The sequence below is a fragment of the Chanos chanos genome, chromosome 9 (genome assembly GCF_902362185.1).
Source record: "Chanos chanos chromosome 9, fChaCha1.1, whole genome shotgun sequence".
NCBI lineage: Eukaryota > Metazoa > Chordata > Actinopteri > Gonorynchiformes > Chanidae > Chanos > Chanos chanos.
In genome coordinates this window covers 37011484-37026491 of record NC_044503.1, presented here as the reverse complement: position 1 = coordinate 37026491, position 15008 = coordinate 37011484, and the positions used below count along the sequence as shown (strand labels likewise).

At 39.8% G+C, this 15008-nt stretch overlaps 1 pseudogene; it reads right to left on the bottom strand.

The window, feature by feature from the left end:
* Positions 1-11676: 11676 nt before the first annotated feature.
* LOC115821735 (NACHT, LRR and PYD domains-containing protein 12-like) overlaps positions 11677-15008 on the bottom strand; it is a 38009-nt pseudogene continuing 34677 nt past the window's right edge.

Below are 15008 nucleotides of genomic sequence, written 5' to 3'. Positions count from 1 at the left end.
GATTCACCACCAAATATCAGCCAGCCCTAAAACACAAATGTGTGTTTTAACAGTGTGTGAAATGTCTGTGTATTTCACAGTGAGAATGAGTTCAGTAAGAGACTGTAGAGACTGTGAAAGGGGTTGATAGTTGATGTCAGATGTGTTGGTATGAATATGAGAGAAAGATCAGCCCAGCTGGGGTTTTTCACTTACAACACTGTCAGGACTGTGTTTGATATAGTCCACTATTAGGACCTGACTAATGTAATAGGTCTCAGTAGCTCACACTGTCAGGACTGTGTGTCTTATAGTCCACCAGTTTGTATTTAAAGTATAAACAAGCATTTGTGACCTGTAGATAAAAGAATGGACACTGGTCACTCTACATTAGGGTTTATAGTAATACTGTACCTTGAGTACTGCAGTAACTGTTTACCTTTACCCACTTCAATCAAACATAGGTAACTAGTTTGTGTTTGTTAATGTCATGCCCTGTCCCTCTCTGTTCCCTCTTCATTTCAGTAGTTCATCACTTTGTCTCCCTCTAGTGGTGAGTCTGGGTTCTGTTTCCCTGTTCCTCTTGTTTCCCTCTCTTTTGGTCAGTTTTGGTAGAGCCTTGTGTCACCTCCTGATTTCCTTGTTTAGCCCTTTTAGTTTGTGTACACCTGTTCTTAATTCTTTTAGCCTCGTTTAGTTCTGTATGATTACTCTTTGGTTTTCCCTATTTCTTTGACTTGCATTGTTTGGTGTTCTCCCTATGTGTTAGAAAGTGAAATCTGAGGGCTGTAATATGTATATTCTAGGTATAATCTGTCAGAGATAAGAAGTCACTTGCATTTAGGCTTTGTGATTCTGCGTCAGCTGACATAACGCACACTTAATACAAATAAAAACAGTATTTTGAAGGTTTACTGTAAAGATCTAGACTCGGTTTATTTATATGCATCTAACCACTTTCAGTTCATGAGAACACAGTGCAAGAGGGTGACAGTGGCCCAGGTCTAACAGGTCTGGCGGTCACTTAAATAGCAGAAGTGACAAAAGGTCACAAACAAGGCCAACTGATGGCAAGGCAGCCGAAACAACACAAAATACACAACACAAACATAATGCAGATAAGAATGACTTACACTGACTGTCCGTAGGTCTACTTGAAAATAAAGTTCACACAGTGATCTTTCCTCTTGATGATGTGTATTATGTTGTTGTAACAAGTTCTAATGAAGTTCTAAGAGTCTTCTGCTCCTCTCTTTGCTGCAGGTTTAACAGTGGCACGGGGGTCTTTCTATTTCATATTTTTTTTCTTAAAATCTCTTTCAAAATTGGTTCAGTTGGTTTATGTGCATATTAGCTTACTGTGATATAGCTAACTAGGCTGTCATCACGAGTGAGTGAAACAGAACTGGAATTTGAACGCTGCATGTTTCAGAATCAGATTCGTTTTGGCTTGTCCACTTCATATGTAAATATGACATATTCATTTCTTACATTATGACACATTTACACCATGAGGCAGTGAACAACAATCAACAGTAAAAGAAACTAAAGCACTGCTTAAAAGACTGGGGCTGCCTGTCACTCTCTTGAGTTCAGGTAACAAAAAATACTAGTATGTTCTCAGTATAACATTTCAGAGGACTAAAATAATTCAGAGAGAGAATGAAGAGCATAACAAATGGTTATACAAATATGCTAGTTTATTAATTTTGCTGGTTCACTAAAGCTGATTTTTATTTGATTTACTGCCTGTGCTGCTTACCATAACTGCACATCACTGCTTTAATGCACAATTAGCTAAATAAAGAATTACTTTAGCTGGAATCTATTTCTCCATCTCTTGTCATGTAAAAGAACTAGTCTTAAATAGAGCATCACTACAGCTGGAATCTATTACTGCACCTCTTGTCATAGGGTAAAAGAAGCAGTTTACTCAGTTGCATCAGTGAATTACCCTCTTATGTGAAGAGCACTTCTATAAAATATTATATTTGTCAGGGAAAACTTGGGACTCAATTGCAGACTCGCCAATGAATGAATTAGAGATGTTTTATTGTGTCAAGCAACAGTCTTTCAACAAGCTAGACAGAAAGCGGAATCCAAAAAACAAGCAGAGGTCATACCAAAGAGCCGTCAGAGGCAGGCGAACAGTCCAAAACGGTAGACAAAGGCAAATTCCAGGGACAGGCAAAAGGATCAAAAACAGGTGCAGGGCAGGGCAGGGCAGGGCAGGGCAGGGCAGGGCAGGGCAGGGCAGGGCAAGGCAGGGCAGGGCAAGGCAAGGCAGGCAAAAACCAGTCACGCTGGGGATGGCACACTGGGGGAAAGCGGTACGAACTGACAAACAAAGGGTAGAACAGGCAGGGTTTAAATAGACAGACTAATTACAACTTCAACGAGAGACAGGTGAGCACAGTGACAGTGACACAATAAGTTAAGGGCGGGGCCAGAGCACATGGAAAACCAAAAAATAAACAAAAGCACATGACAAAACCAAAAACAAATGACAGCTAACACCAGACATGACCAGCAGGGGCACAACAGAGAAAACAGCTCATGCAGGAACCCTGACAGTATTTGCAGTTTGTTATTACTGTTGTTATTACTGTTGTTATGGTCAGTTCCTGAACAATGCAAGAAGAAGAAGGAACTGAATTTTATGTCTCATTTTACAAGTGCATCCACTTCACAGTTTATTGGGGGCCGAGCAGTGAAGTTGTGTAACCCCCCATTGTGTTTCTACCTTCTCTCCCTCATCATTTTCTTTTTCTTCTTCTGACTAAGGTGTCTATGGCAGCCCCCTAGAACCATATGGTAAAAAGTTGTGAAATTTGGCACTCTGACTGGGGACAGTCCCCCGATTCTCCTCACCAAGTTTCATGTCTGCATCTTGAGCGCTCTAGCGCCACCAATGGGTCAAAGCTGAAGTAGATTTATGCCCATAACTTTTGAACTATATGTCCGATTTTCAAAAATGAGGTAGCGTTGGATTCCATGGGACGAGGCAAATTCAACGCAATCATGAAGTCACTAGCCACCATACTGGATTTTCAGCCATATTGGATTTGACCAAAAAGTGATTTTTTGCTACTCCTCAGACAAACTTTTCCCAATCTTCACCAAATATGGCACAGACGATGTTCAGAGCAAGCCACACAAAAGTAATCCAACAGATTTTTGATTTTAGAAAGCGTTCATCCGTCACAGCCAATTGAATTTGGTGGCAAAGTCACCCAACAGGACTCGAGACTCCGTCCAAAAGGAGTCCAGAAAAAAAATACCCCATTTTACCACTTGGGGCGCTATACTAAAAAAAAAAAACAACAACATGTTTTTACTCATTACTCCTCATATCCTGGTCTAAAATCATTGTCATTTGAAGTAATGGCTTTTTTGATGCTGAGGTCTGGACTTGCTGCCATTTCCTGTTCTGCAATTGTATTTGATGGCAAAGTCACCAAACAGGAAGTGAAGTCATAGCATGGTTTGATGTATCAAAAGCAGACCCGATATACAGACTCAGGACCCCAATCTGAGGAGGCACAAAAAACTCTCCGTCATTTGACCACTGGGGGGCGCTATAATAAGCAAAGATGTGTTTGGCTAATAACTGTTGATGTGTTCACCTTAAATAACTGATTCGTGTGTCTGGTGATACGGTGGGAGGTCCAAAATTCGAGACATGGCAACCTGTCACGTCAAGCTAATTTATGTGGCCGCCATATTGGATTTTATCAAACCGTATAAAAATTTTTCACAGGCCACAATATTTGCCCAGTTTTCATCAAACTAGGCACAGAAGATGTTCAGACCAAACTGCACAAAAGTTATCCAATGGATTTTTGATTTTCAAAAGCGTTCGTCCGTCACTGCCAATCGAAATCATCAGCAAAGTCGCCAAACAGGAAGTGAGCTCATATTTCAACAATGCTTTGATGCATCAATGCCAAATTTGGTGGACTGACTCAAGACTCCACCCAAAGAGAGATTAGAAAAAATTGCCTCATTTTACCACTCGGGGCTTTATAATAGGAATACACATGTTTTGGCTTATAAATCTTTTGTCTAAAATCACGATTGTCATTGGAAGTCATGCCTTTGTGGATACTGAAGTCTGGACATGTTGCCATTTCTTGTTATGCAATCGTATTTCACGGCAAAGTCGCCAAACAGGAAGTAAGGCGATTTCCTAGAACTATATTGTAAAAAGTTGTGAAATTTTGGCACATTGATTAGGCCTCCTACCCTGATTCTATCCAGCAAGTTTCATATCTGCCCATTAAGCACTCTAGCGCCACCAACAGGTCAAAGCTGGAGGCACATTCACACATGACTTTTTTGAAGGATATGACGGAAATTGAAAAAATTAGGTGATGCTGAATTGTTTGCGTCAAGCCGAAGTCATCACAATCAATGACATCAATTTCTGGCACATTGGATTTTCTGCCATTTTGGATTTCGTAAAAAAAAAAAAAAAGTGGGGTTTCTTTACTACTCCTCAGACAAACTTTGTCCAATCTTCACCAAATTTCTAAAAGATGATCTTCAGACTAAGCCTCACAAAAGTTATCAGATGGATTTTTGATTTTCCAGAACATTCAACCATAACAGCCAATTGAAACAGGAAGTGAGCCCATATCTCAGCAGTACTTTGATGTATCTACACTAAACTTCGTGGCCTGACTCAAGACCCCATCTAAGGGGAGTCCAGAAAGAAACTGCCCAATTTTACCACTTGGGGGCATTTTAATAAGGAGAAACATAGTTTTGCCCATTACTCTTCACATCTTTGGTCTAAAACCATGATTGTTATTTCATTTCATGCCTTTTTTGCTCCTGAGGTCTGCACAACAGTTCAACAATTACTTCATCCTGCTTGGCCCCCTCATTACTGCTTGCAGCTATATGCATGTTAAAGTTTGTTAACACCTGTTAAGCTCATCACGTGTGACACCACACCATATGATTTTCTCATTTTACTTTAAAATTTACTGATTAATATCAAAATAAATACCACGTATTTAAGAAAAAAGCATCAGTACAGTTGGAACCTGGTATTTGGCTAGTTGTCTGATGTATATGGCAAACCATATATAATATAGGTGTGTCAATCAGTCTTTGGAGTTTAGAGTGTAAAAATGAAGAAACAGTGTTTGTGGTTTTGACAAACGACAGAACAGACCAGTTTGCAGCAGCTTTTACTCAGTGACTTTTCTCAGTTATTTTAAGACAACCCACAACTACAGTCCAAAGCACGTTTCTGTTTCCTGATACAAACCAACATTTCTCATAACTTAAACTCATGTTAAACTCAATATTTATGTAATGGTAAAGCAGCTAAAATAGTAAACAGCATATAATACTAACATTTGTATATGTGAATGAAATTCATTTACCTTGTAGGATGTTTTCATGTTAAAATGGTGCACGGAAAGTGCCAGTTTGCATTTGGTCTTCCCTTCTTTGAGGAAGTTCTGCCCCAATACTTGAAGCTCAGTCAGAAATCGCTTTCAACAGATACTCTGACAATTAACTTTGGGGAAGTCATGTTTTCACTTCTTTTATTGGAAGGACCAGCAGACAGTGGGGCACCTGACCTCAACCTCCTCTTCTGTTCAGTAATCAGGTGACTGTTATATTTCATAATCTCTGCTTGAAACACATGACAGAAGGGCTGGCTTTGATTGACAAAGCCTTTAGCTCAGGCCAGGAAGCTTGTCTGAGAGTCATGTGATATTGACATGTTACAATATTTTGGTGGTACCTGTACCACCCTTAAGTTCCAACAGCTTTTCTCAAACAGACATGTCTGGAACTGAACAAAGACTGTCTCTGGCTCTGAACACAGACTGTGTCTGGCCCTGAACACAGACTGTGTCTGGCCCTGAACACAGACTGTGTCTGGCTCTGATCGCAGACTGGACAGTGGAGTAAATGTGGTGGACCCCATGACAGTGTATGAACTAATGGAGCAATAACACAGAACTTCATCAGAATGAGGAACTCTTTTTGTCACGTATGTCACGTATGTGTTGGTTGTTTACAGTCACTCTTGTTACACTGCAGTATCTCTTTAGGAACTGAGCATCTGTAAAGAACTTTTGTCAGTCGTGTCACTGAACACTTTTGGTATTTTAGCAGACGTGCAATTTAGCTGTATCAGGAGACCACACAAATCTCCCACACAACTTCCCGTTCTGAATTGCAAGCTGGCTGAGCTCAGCATGGCCTGATCAAACATAACAGATGAGTTATGCCAGACCAAGAGTTGTTTGCTGAAATGTCTCTATTCCATTTGGTCAAACTAAAACTTTTCAGTTAAATTCTCAGTGTTATTATAGTGTAATTATTAGCCACCCAATCCCTGAGATCTGGAGCCAAAGACTCATAAACCTTCTATTCAAATGTTGAGAGTGTGTGTGCACAGGGGTGAAGGAGAGACTGTTTGTGTGTGTGTGTGTGTGTGTGTGTGTGTGTGTGTGTGTGTGTGTACGTGTGACAGAGGGTGAGAGAGGACATGATCAGAGAGAGAGAGAGAAACAGAGAAAGAGTATGTGATAGAGAAAATAATGTATGAATCTTTTACATACACACGTACAAATATAAATCAACTCTTGCTGTTTTTATATTATATTATATTAGTTAAAAATATATTATAATATATTTTTATATTATATTAAGTACATTACATGTACTTAAATAACTTTTTCCAATAAATTCTACTAAATAAATCGTAGTTAATGCACAACACTTTTCACTGCGTTACATTAGGCTACACACTTCCCGCTACTTTTATTATGTTTATTAAATTATTTTTATTCACATGCACACGGCTTCTAAGACGTCAACTGCTTTCACATTGATATGACTGTGTTTGGCTCACTGTTTTAAATAAACCTCACTCCTCCACTGGTATACAGTACTTACACACACTGTTAACACAGTAGCATTAGGAGCGAGAGAGAGAGTATGGAGGGAGCTGATCTTCATGAAACAGAGAGGAGTGTTGCTATAGCGCTCGTTTCAACGACGGAGAACAGTGTTACTATAGCGCTCGTTTCAACGACGGAGAGCAGTGTTACTATAGCGCTCGTTTCAATCACGGAGAACAGTGTTACTATAGCGCTCGTTTCAACGACGGAGAAGAGTGTTGCTATAGCGCTCGTTTCAATCACGGAGATTTCGGAAATTTCGGAGGCTGCACCAAACTTTCAGTAAGCTCTCTATCTGCATCCTCTGGTCTCTGTCTCTTGTGATGGAGAAGTAGCAACATTCTCCATTTCAAATTCTTATGTCCCCAAATAAACTACAGAAGGTTGTTAGCCATAACCCACCCCTTGATAACAGAGCATGGGTCCCAGAATTCTAAGCTACAACCCTGCACACATACATACCTTTTTAAAATAAATGTTTTAGAGAAAATCAGTGAAAGACACGGTGTTACCAACTTTAGATGAGTTAGTAATGAGTTGTACTGCTGATATTTCAGTAGTGCATCTTTATATTTTTATTTTGAGCTTAACTGATATTCTGATACATATGAATTTAATACAGTATAGATGTAATAAATCATCATATGAAGTTACTCACTTCTTGAGTAGTCATTTTATGAGATTCTTTTTTACTCATACTCAATTTATTATTTTGATGAGTACTTTTATTTCTACTTGAGTCATTATTATAATAAAATAACAATATTTTTACTTGAGTACAGTTTTTGCTTACTCTACCCACCTCTGATTACAGGCCACGGACGCTGCAAAGAGGCTGATCTGTCCACGGGCCTGCATGGGGTATTTCTCAGTCTGAAACGATCACAGTCGTTATTTAGCCTGGAGAGAGTTAATCAGCGTACAGTCCTTTGCCTGACTGATACTGTCCACACCATCACATTGCCCATTCTGTCATCAAGTGACCTGCATACTAATGACCGTAATAAATAACAGGTAGTAATTTTTCTATACTTTACATTTCTGATAGAGCTCATGTCACTTCTGCTGCCCTGGGGCTGATCTATTGCCTCCTCCAGAAGACCACACCCCAGAGCTGACAAATGACCTCAGCCTCACCATCCACTCTCTCTCTGTCTCCCATGACCTCATGGTCTCACGCTTAGTGCTCATCTAAAGGTCACATGGAGATAATAACAATAGTTATAATAACAATAGTTATAAACATGGTGTACTAAACAAGTGCAAACTTATGAGTACAGTACAACACTGTCAGTTTCAGAAAACTACACTGATGACATGGTTGTTTTTGTTTTGTTTTTTGCATTCAGATACAGTGATGACATGGATGTATCTACAACCATTCACAGCTGTGGTTCTTATCTAGGCTTCAGGTAGGCTAATACATGTCATTATTCCCTGGAGGTACTTTCAATCAGTGTCATCAGCTGACTAGCTAAATAAGTAGTTAATGTTTACAGCAAAACAGTAAGTACTGTAAGCACACCCAAAACCACTAAACCCTGAACGCGAACATGCATTGAACAATACAGAGACGCTGCTTCCTGTTCAAACCCAGAACCAGTAAACACTGAATGTGAACATGCATTTGACAATACAGAGACGCTGCTTCCTGTTCAAACCCAGAACCAGTAAACCCTGAATGTGAACATGCATTGAACAATACAGAGACGCTACTTCCTGTTCAGAAATGACCTTATATAACTCAAGACCAAAATGGTGAATTTTTATCAGAATATAGAGTTTGGGGTGTGTTACCATGCCTTCAGCATCTCTGATTCCACATTGTCACATGGCAAACAGGTGCACCCAGTCATATATGCTTTTTGTCTGTATGTACACATGCATTTTGGATTAGAACAATTTAATAATAATATCTTGTGAATAGGCCATGAAATTTAAATGTCAGTGGAATTCTTCAGTGTATGGCTGTGATGGATTTTCTATTGGTTTATCTGGAGATAAGGTCTAGGAATTAGTGTCAGATGTATTGGGAAATTAAAGTGAAACAGTCCCACTCAAAGCTGCATTTCCTGCTGTTAGATTTGATGCACTCATCTCTCCTGTTCATTTGTGTTTTATCTAACAGTCATGCACAGACAAGGAACAGACACCGAACAGCTTTCATGTTTCCAGGACAAAACTGTAAGTATTCAAACTTTGTCTGTTTATTCTTGGTCTTGTGATGCTCTTTGCTCTTTGCTAGACAGTGAGATAAAGATGATAAAGAGAAATTTCTTTAAAGAACGTTGTCAACACTTCTGTGGTGGTACCAAAGTAGATTAAAGAGAGCAGTTACACAGAGCTGATGGTGACCCCTCCAGTTCAAAGCCAGACTGTTCTGTTTAACTGTCAATGGATGCAGACTGTGTCTGGCCCTGAACACAGACTGTCTCTGGCCCTGAACACAGACTGTGTCTGGAACTGAACACAGACTGTGTCTGGCTTTGAACACAGACTGTGTCTGGCCCTGACAGCAAAAACATGAAGGCAACATAAAAAGGGTAAAATCTAGGATAGTGATAAGGAAGCATAAGTAATGGTCAGGATGTAGCTGCTTCAGCATCCGCTTTGCATGGACTAGCCCAACGCTTGATAGTTAACACCTGCATTAAGGGTAAAGTATCGGAGTTGAGATTGAGGACATGGTTGAGTATCCGAGGTAAGATGAGGACACGGTTAAATATTATTTTTTATTTAACCAAAAAAGGACACTTCGGAAATAGTGGTGAATTCTGAGAAAACTTGGGGAAATTTCCGGAAGCGAACGTGTTGGACCATGCAAAAACGGATGATGTAAGGAGTGTTACCATACAACCGTGTTATGCGTTTATTGGATACATAGGTTTAGCATGCAGGTAAAATTTTAGATATAAGTGCATGATTTTCTGTATTATATTCAGTCACTCCCTGGGACCTGACTCAGTTTGTTGTATTTTGTTCACTACTGAATGCAATAAACTTACACTGCATCGGACTCCTGAAGACTTTGACTGCTTTTTGAAACTTAGACTTTATTTTTCTTAACAAGAAGAACTTAGTATAGGAAGCAGAGCACTGAGTGTTGAGAAGGGACTCGGTCACATCTGGCCCTGACCTGGGAGTCTCTCCCACACTGTGGAGGTAAACAGTACTCTTTGACCATTTACAGATGAAACTGGAGGTTACAGCCTCGTCAATTGGTCATTTTACACTAATTTGTGAAACCTTTTTGCACTGATACAAATTGAACATTCATTTAAAATTTTCATAGTGAATTAACTAGTGCATTTTGAAAACTGTCAGTATCTTAGTGTTACAAACCACTAACAGTATGTATGTGTTGGCATGTAATTTGTATGTCTTTGCATCATTCTCTCAATTTTACTGTATTCCTGTTAAATGTCCTGATGTTTCTTCTTCTTCTTGGGAATAACAATACTTTTGTTCATACCACACAGATGAGAGAGAGAGAGAGAGAGAGGGGGAGAGAGTGAGTGAGAGTGCATGTGCGTGTGTGAGTGAGGTAGAGAGAGAGAGAGAAACAGAGAGGTATGTATGTGTGAGAGATGGTGTAGGTGTGTGTGTAGAAAACAGTGAGACAGAGAGAGCGATTATGTGTGTAAGAGATTGTGTGTGTGTGTGTATGAGACAGAGACAGAATGTTTGTGTGTGTGTGTGTGTGTGTGTGTGAGAGAGAGAGAGAAACAGAGAGAGGTGCAGAGAGAGAGAGAGAGTGCATGCGTGAGTGAGAAAGAGAGAAAGTGTGTGTGTGTGTGTGTGTGTGTGAGAGAGAGAGAGACAGAGAGAGAGAGTGTGTGTATTCAGCATCAGGAACACTTTAACTGTTTCTTTATGTAATGATATTTTATTTGTGTCTTTCCAACACGTGCACGTTTATTCTGTAACAAAATAAAAACAAATAAACAAGAATTTAAAAGTAAATGGACATGAATTTCTGAGAAAACAAACAAACAAATCAATGAACAATTGTTAATTATTACAGCCACAGATTTCTGCTACACAACTCTGTACTTCATACACACACGTGTTTTTGTGAGAGAGTGAGAGTGTGTGTGTGTGTGTGTGTGTGTGGTCAAGTGTAAGTGTAAATAAATGTCAATAGTACATATGAATACTATGTGTGTGCATGTGAAAAAGAGACAAAGAATGTGTGTGTGTGTGTCTGTGTGTGTGTGTGTGTGTGTGTGTGTGTGTGAGAGAGAGAGTGAGTGTGTGTGTGTATTCATAATGTGTGTGTTTATTTATTTTATCTGACACAGAGACACTGAGGAGTCAGAATAATCAAACCCAAACCCAGCATAGAGGGGTTCAGTGAATGTGCAGTGGAATGTGTGTAAGTGTGTGAGTGTGTGTGTGTCAGAGGAGATGCTGTAGAAGGACACAGTTCCAGACGACCAGTCCAGATACACTCCTACTCTGTGTGTGTGTGAGGGGCCGTGAGGTGTGACAGTGTCCTGTTTATTGTGACGGGCAGTGTAACTGTTACCATCACACAACAAACTCCAGGAATTTTCATTGTTTCGAAACCAACAGTCAAAAGCGTGTCCTTTCCTCCTGATTCCTTTATATGTCAGTGATAGTACAGCACCATATCCACTCCACTCAGTCTCCCAGTAACAGCGTCCAGTCAGACTCTCTCTACACATGACCTGATCCCAGCCATCAAATCTCTCTGGATGATCAGGATACGACTGTTTCTCTCTCACCCAAGTCACCTTTCTGTTCCCCTCAGACAGAGAGAGTTGTGTGTGTGCTGTGTTTGGGTCCAGTGTGAGATCACAGGCATCTACAGAGAAGAGGACAAATTAGAGGATAAAACATATCAAACACACTCAACTCTGTTTGACTGTGCTCTATGATAAATGGAGAATATTATGTTATATCATATTAGCATTATTAAATATTACATTATATTTCATAATAAATCTCAGGTAAGATGGTGTCGTCTGTCTTTCCATCTCTCGTCCTGTCTTTAGTGTGTGTTACAGATTGTCTCACTCTGTCTCTTATTATGGGATTTGGGGTAATGGTTTGGGGGGTGGCACGGTGGCGCTGTCGCCTCACAGCAAGAAGGTCTCGGGTTTGATTCCCGGCCGGGCGGCCAGAGTCCTTTCTGTGTGGAGTTTGCATGTTCTCCCCGTGTCTACCTGGGTTTCCTCTGGGAACTCCAGTTTCCTCCCACAGTCCAAAGACATGCAGGTTTGGTGAACTGGAGACACTAAATTGCCCTTAGGTATGAATATGTGTGTGAGTGTGTTTGTCCGTGTGTCTGCCCTGTGATGGACTGGTGACCTGTCCAGGGTGTTTCCCCGCCTTTCGCCCTATGAGCGCTGGGATAGGCTCCAGCACCCCCCGTGACCCTGATCAGGATAAGCGGCTTAGATAATGAGTGAGTGAGAGGTTCGGGGGGAACTGGAGGTGTAAATACGGGGTATTTTTGAGTGCTATTATAAGGAGTCTCTTATTGTTGGTGTGTGTGTACTGTTAGTGTGTTTCTCTCTCATTACCTGAACCACTTTCTGACCAGTTTTCCACTTCACTTATTTTATTCACTTTCTTTCTGTCTTTCTTTTGTTCACACGCAGTCAAATTACATACAAAATTAAATAAAAGTCATATTTTACCTCATATTAATAATCTCTCTTTTGTGATTAAATGAAATAAATAAACAAAAGTTGTATTTTGTAGGAATTTAGATAAATGGTCTCTTTTCCATGAGTGAACCAAACCCAGTGTGTGTGTGTGAGTGTGAGATGTGTGTGTGTGTGTGTGTGTGTGTGTGTGTACTCACATTTTCTTAATCCTGGTTTGATCCTGAATTATCCACCATGGTCCACACTACAAAAACACACAACAGACAGTGGATGAGTCTCACACATAAACACACACTACAAACACACACACACACACACACACACACACACACACACACGCAGAAGAGTGGCAAAAGAGGAGAGGAAAAAAGGAGGGAAATTCAAATCGTCCTCTTACGGCAGCTTCTAAAAAAACGAAGAAATGATGAAAGAGACGAAAGCCAGTTCAGCTGAAGAAAGCAGTTTTATCTGCCTTTGAGTCTACACCAACTTTTGAGCGAGAAAGAGAGAGAAGGTCAGGAAACTAGCACTGAACAATACCACAGTACTGCCCAGATGACTTAGTAACACACACACACACACACACACACACACAGTGTACTGACTTAAGTCGACAGTGTTGATTCATCTGTGTGGAGAGACGCTTCACTCCTGAGTCTCCTGGGTGATTGTAGCTCAGATCCAGTTCTCTCAGGTGTGAGGGGTTTGAACTCAGAGCTGAAGCCAGAGAAGAACAACCTTCCTCTGTCACTAAACAACCAGACAACCTACACAAAGAGAAAAAAAAAAAAAAAAAGAGACAGAGAATATCAACTCGTCGTCTGGTTTGTGAAGTGTGATTCATTGTAAAGGTTCCACTCTGTTTTACCATAAATGTTGACTTTGCTAAACTATCACATTAACTTAACTCACAGACCAGTTACTAACATTAGCCTTACAGATACTGGGGGAAATTCATCTACTTTTATGATTAGTATATTTAACACACAACAGTATTTTAATAACCATACTATACATCAACTCTGTGTCATATTAATGTGAACATAGTCATTTTAGACACTGTATTTATGTTCCGATTAATACTGACCTCAGCATCTCCAGTTTACAGTGTGGATTCTTCAGTCCCACACAGAGAAACTTCACTCCTGAATCCTGAAGGTCATTGTTACTCAGGTCCAGTTCTGTCAGGGGACAGTTTACTAACTGTAGAACTGAGGCTATAGATGAACAGGACTGTTCAGTGAGTTTACAGAGAGCAAGTCTAGAGAGAGAGAGAAACAAGTTTTATCCCAGTGAGGTTTAACTGAACAGGATTTTCCATATGGCTCAAACACTAGTTAAGAGTCAGAACATTTTCCTGTCTTGCGATAAACACTGTCACATCATCAGTGTCTCCTGATATCTGACATCTTTACTATCAAGTTTTCAATTTTACTTTAAGCACAATATCACTGTTTAGGGCTTTACATGCCCACAGGTTTACAACAAAGAAAACAGGATGACACTCCCTAACTTAATCCTCATAGCGGGCAAGAAAAAAATCCCCAATTCCAAAGTCACATCCCTTTGCAAGCAGCTGTTTAGTATTTTCTTACATTTATCAATGGTATTTTGAATATTATTCTTCTCCCTAGAGTCTGGACATTCGGTTATCCGAATTCCTAAATATCGAGTATCTTTTTTGACTGGTATATTATGCAATGAAGAATAGGAGCAGTTGTGGATGCTCATAAATTCACATTTGTTAAGGTTCAAATGCAGACCAAAAGCTTGAGAGAATAACTCTATTGTTTGTAAGGCCAAAGGAATCTGCTCTTTGTTCTCTAGAAAAAGTGTTGTGTTATCAGCTAACTGACTTATAATTAATTTTTGTTCATTTATGTTTCATCCCTCAATACTGGAATTTTTTATGAAAATAATTCAGTAATTTAGTAACAGCAATGAATAAGAGAGGTAAAATACTACGTCCCTGTCTTATGCCTTGACCTATGTTGAATCTGGGGCATACGCCTTCTGGGAGGGACACACAGCTGTTAATGTCTGTATGTAACATAATAACCATATCTAAAAACCTGTTGCCAAAACCAAAGTGTTTAAGTGTGCCAAAAATAAATGCGTGTTCAGCTGAGTCTAATGCTTTATAAAAATCCAAAAATAAATCATCATAAACCATCATCGTTACTTAAATGACTAATCAGTAAGATCCAGAACCAAGCAGACATTATCATGGACAGATCTCCCCTTAGGGAAACCCAATTGGCTTGTACTGATAATTTTCGACGCACCTCCTTTTAATCTTGGTGTCAAGATTTGTGAAAATTTTATAATCCGTGTTTAGAAGCGTAATAGGTCGTAAATTGCTTAAAATTCTTTTGTCTTTTTCGGGTTTAAGAATTATTTTAATTAAAGTGAGAACCGCTTATGGTGATCACGTCTGTCCGGGTGAAATTGATCACTATAA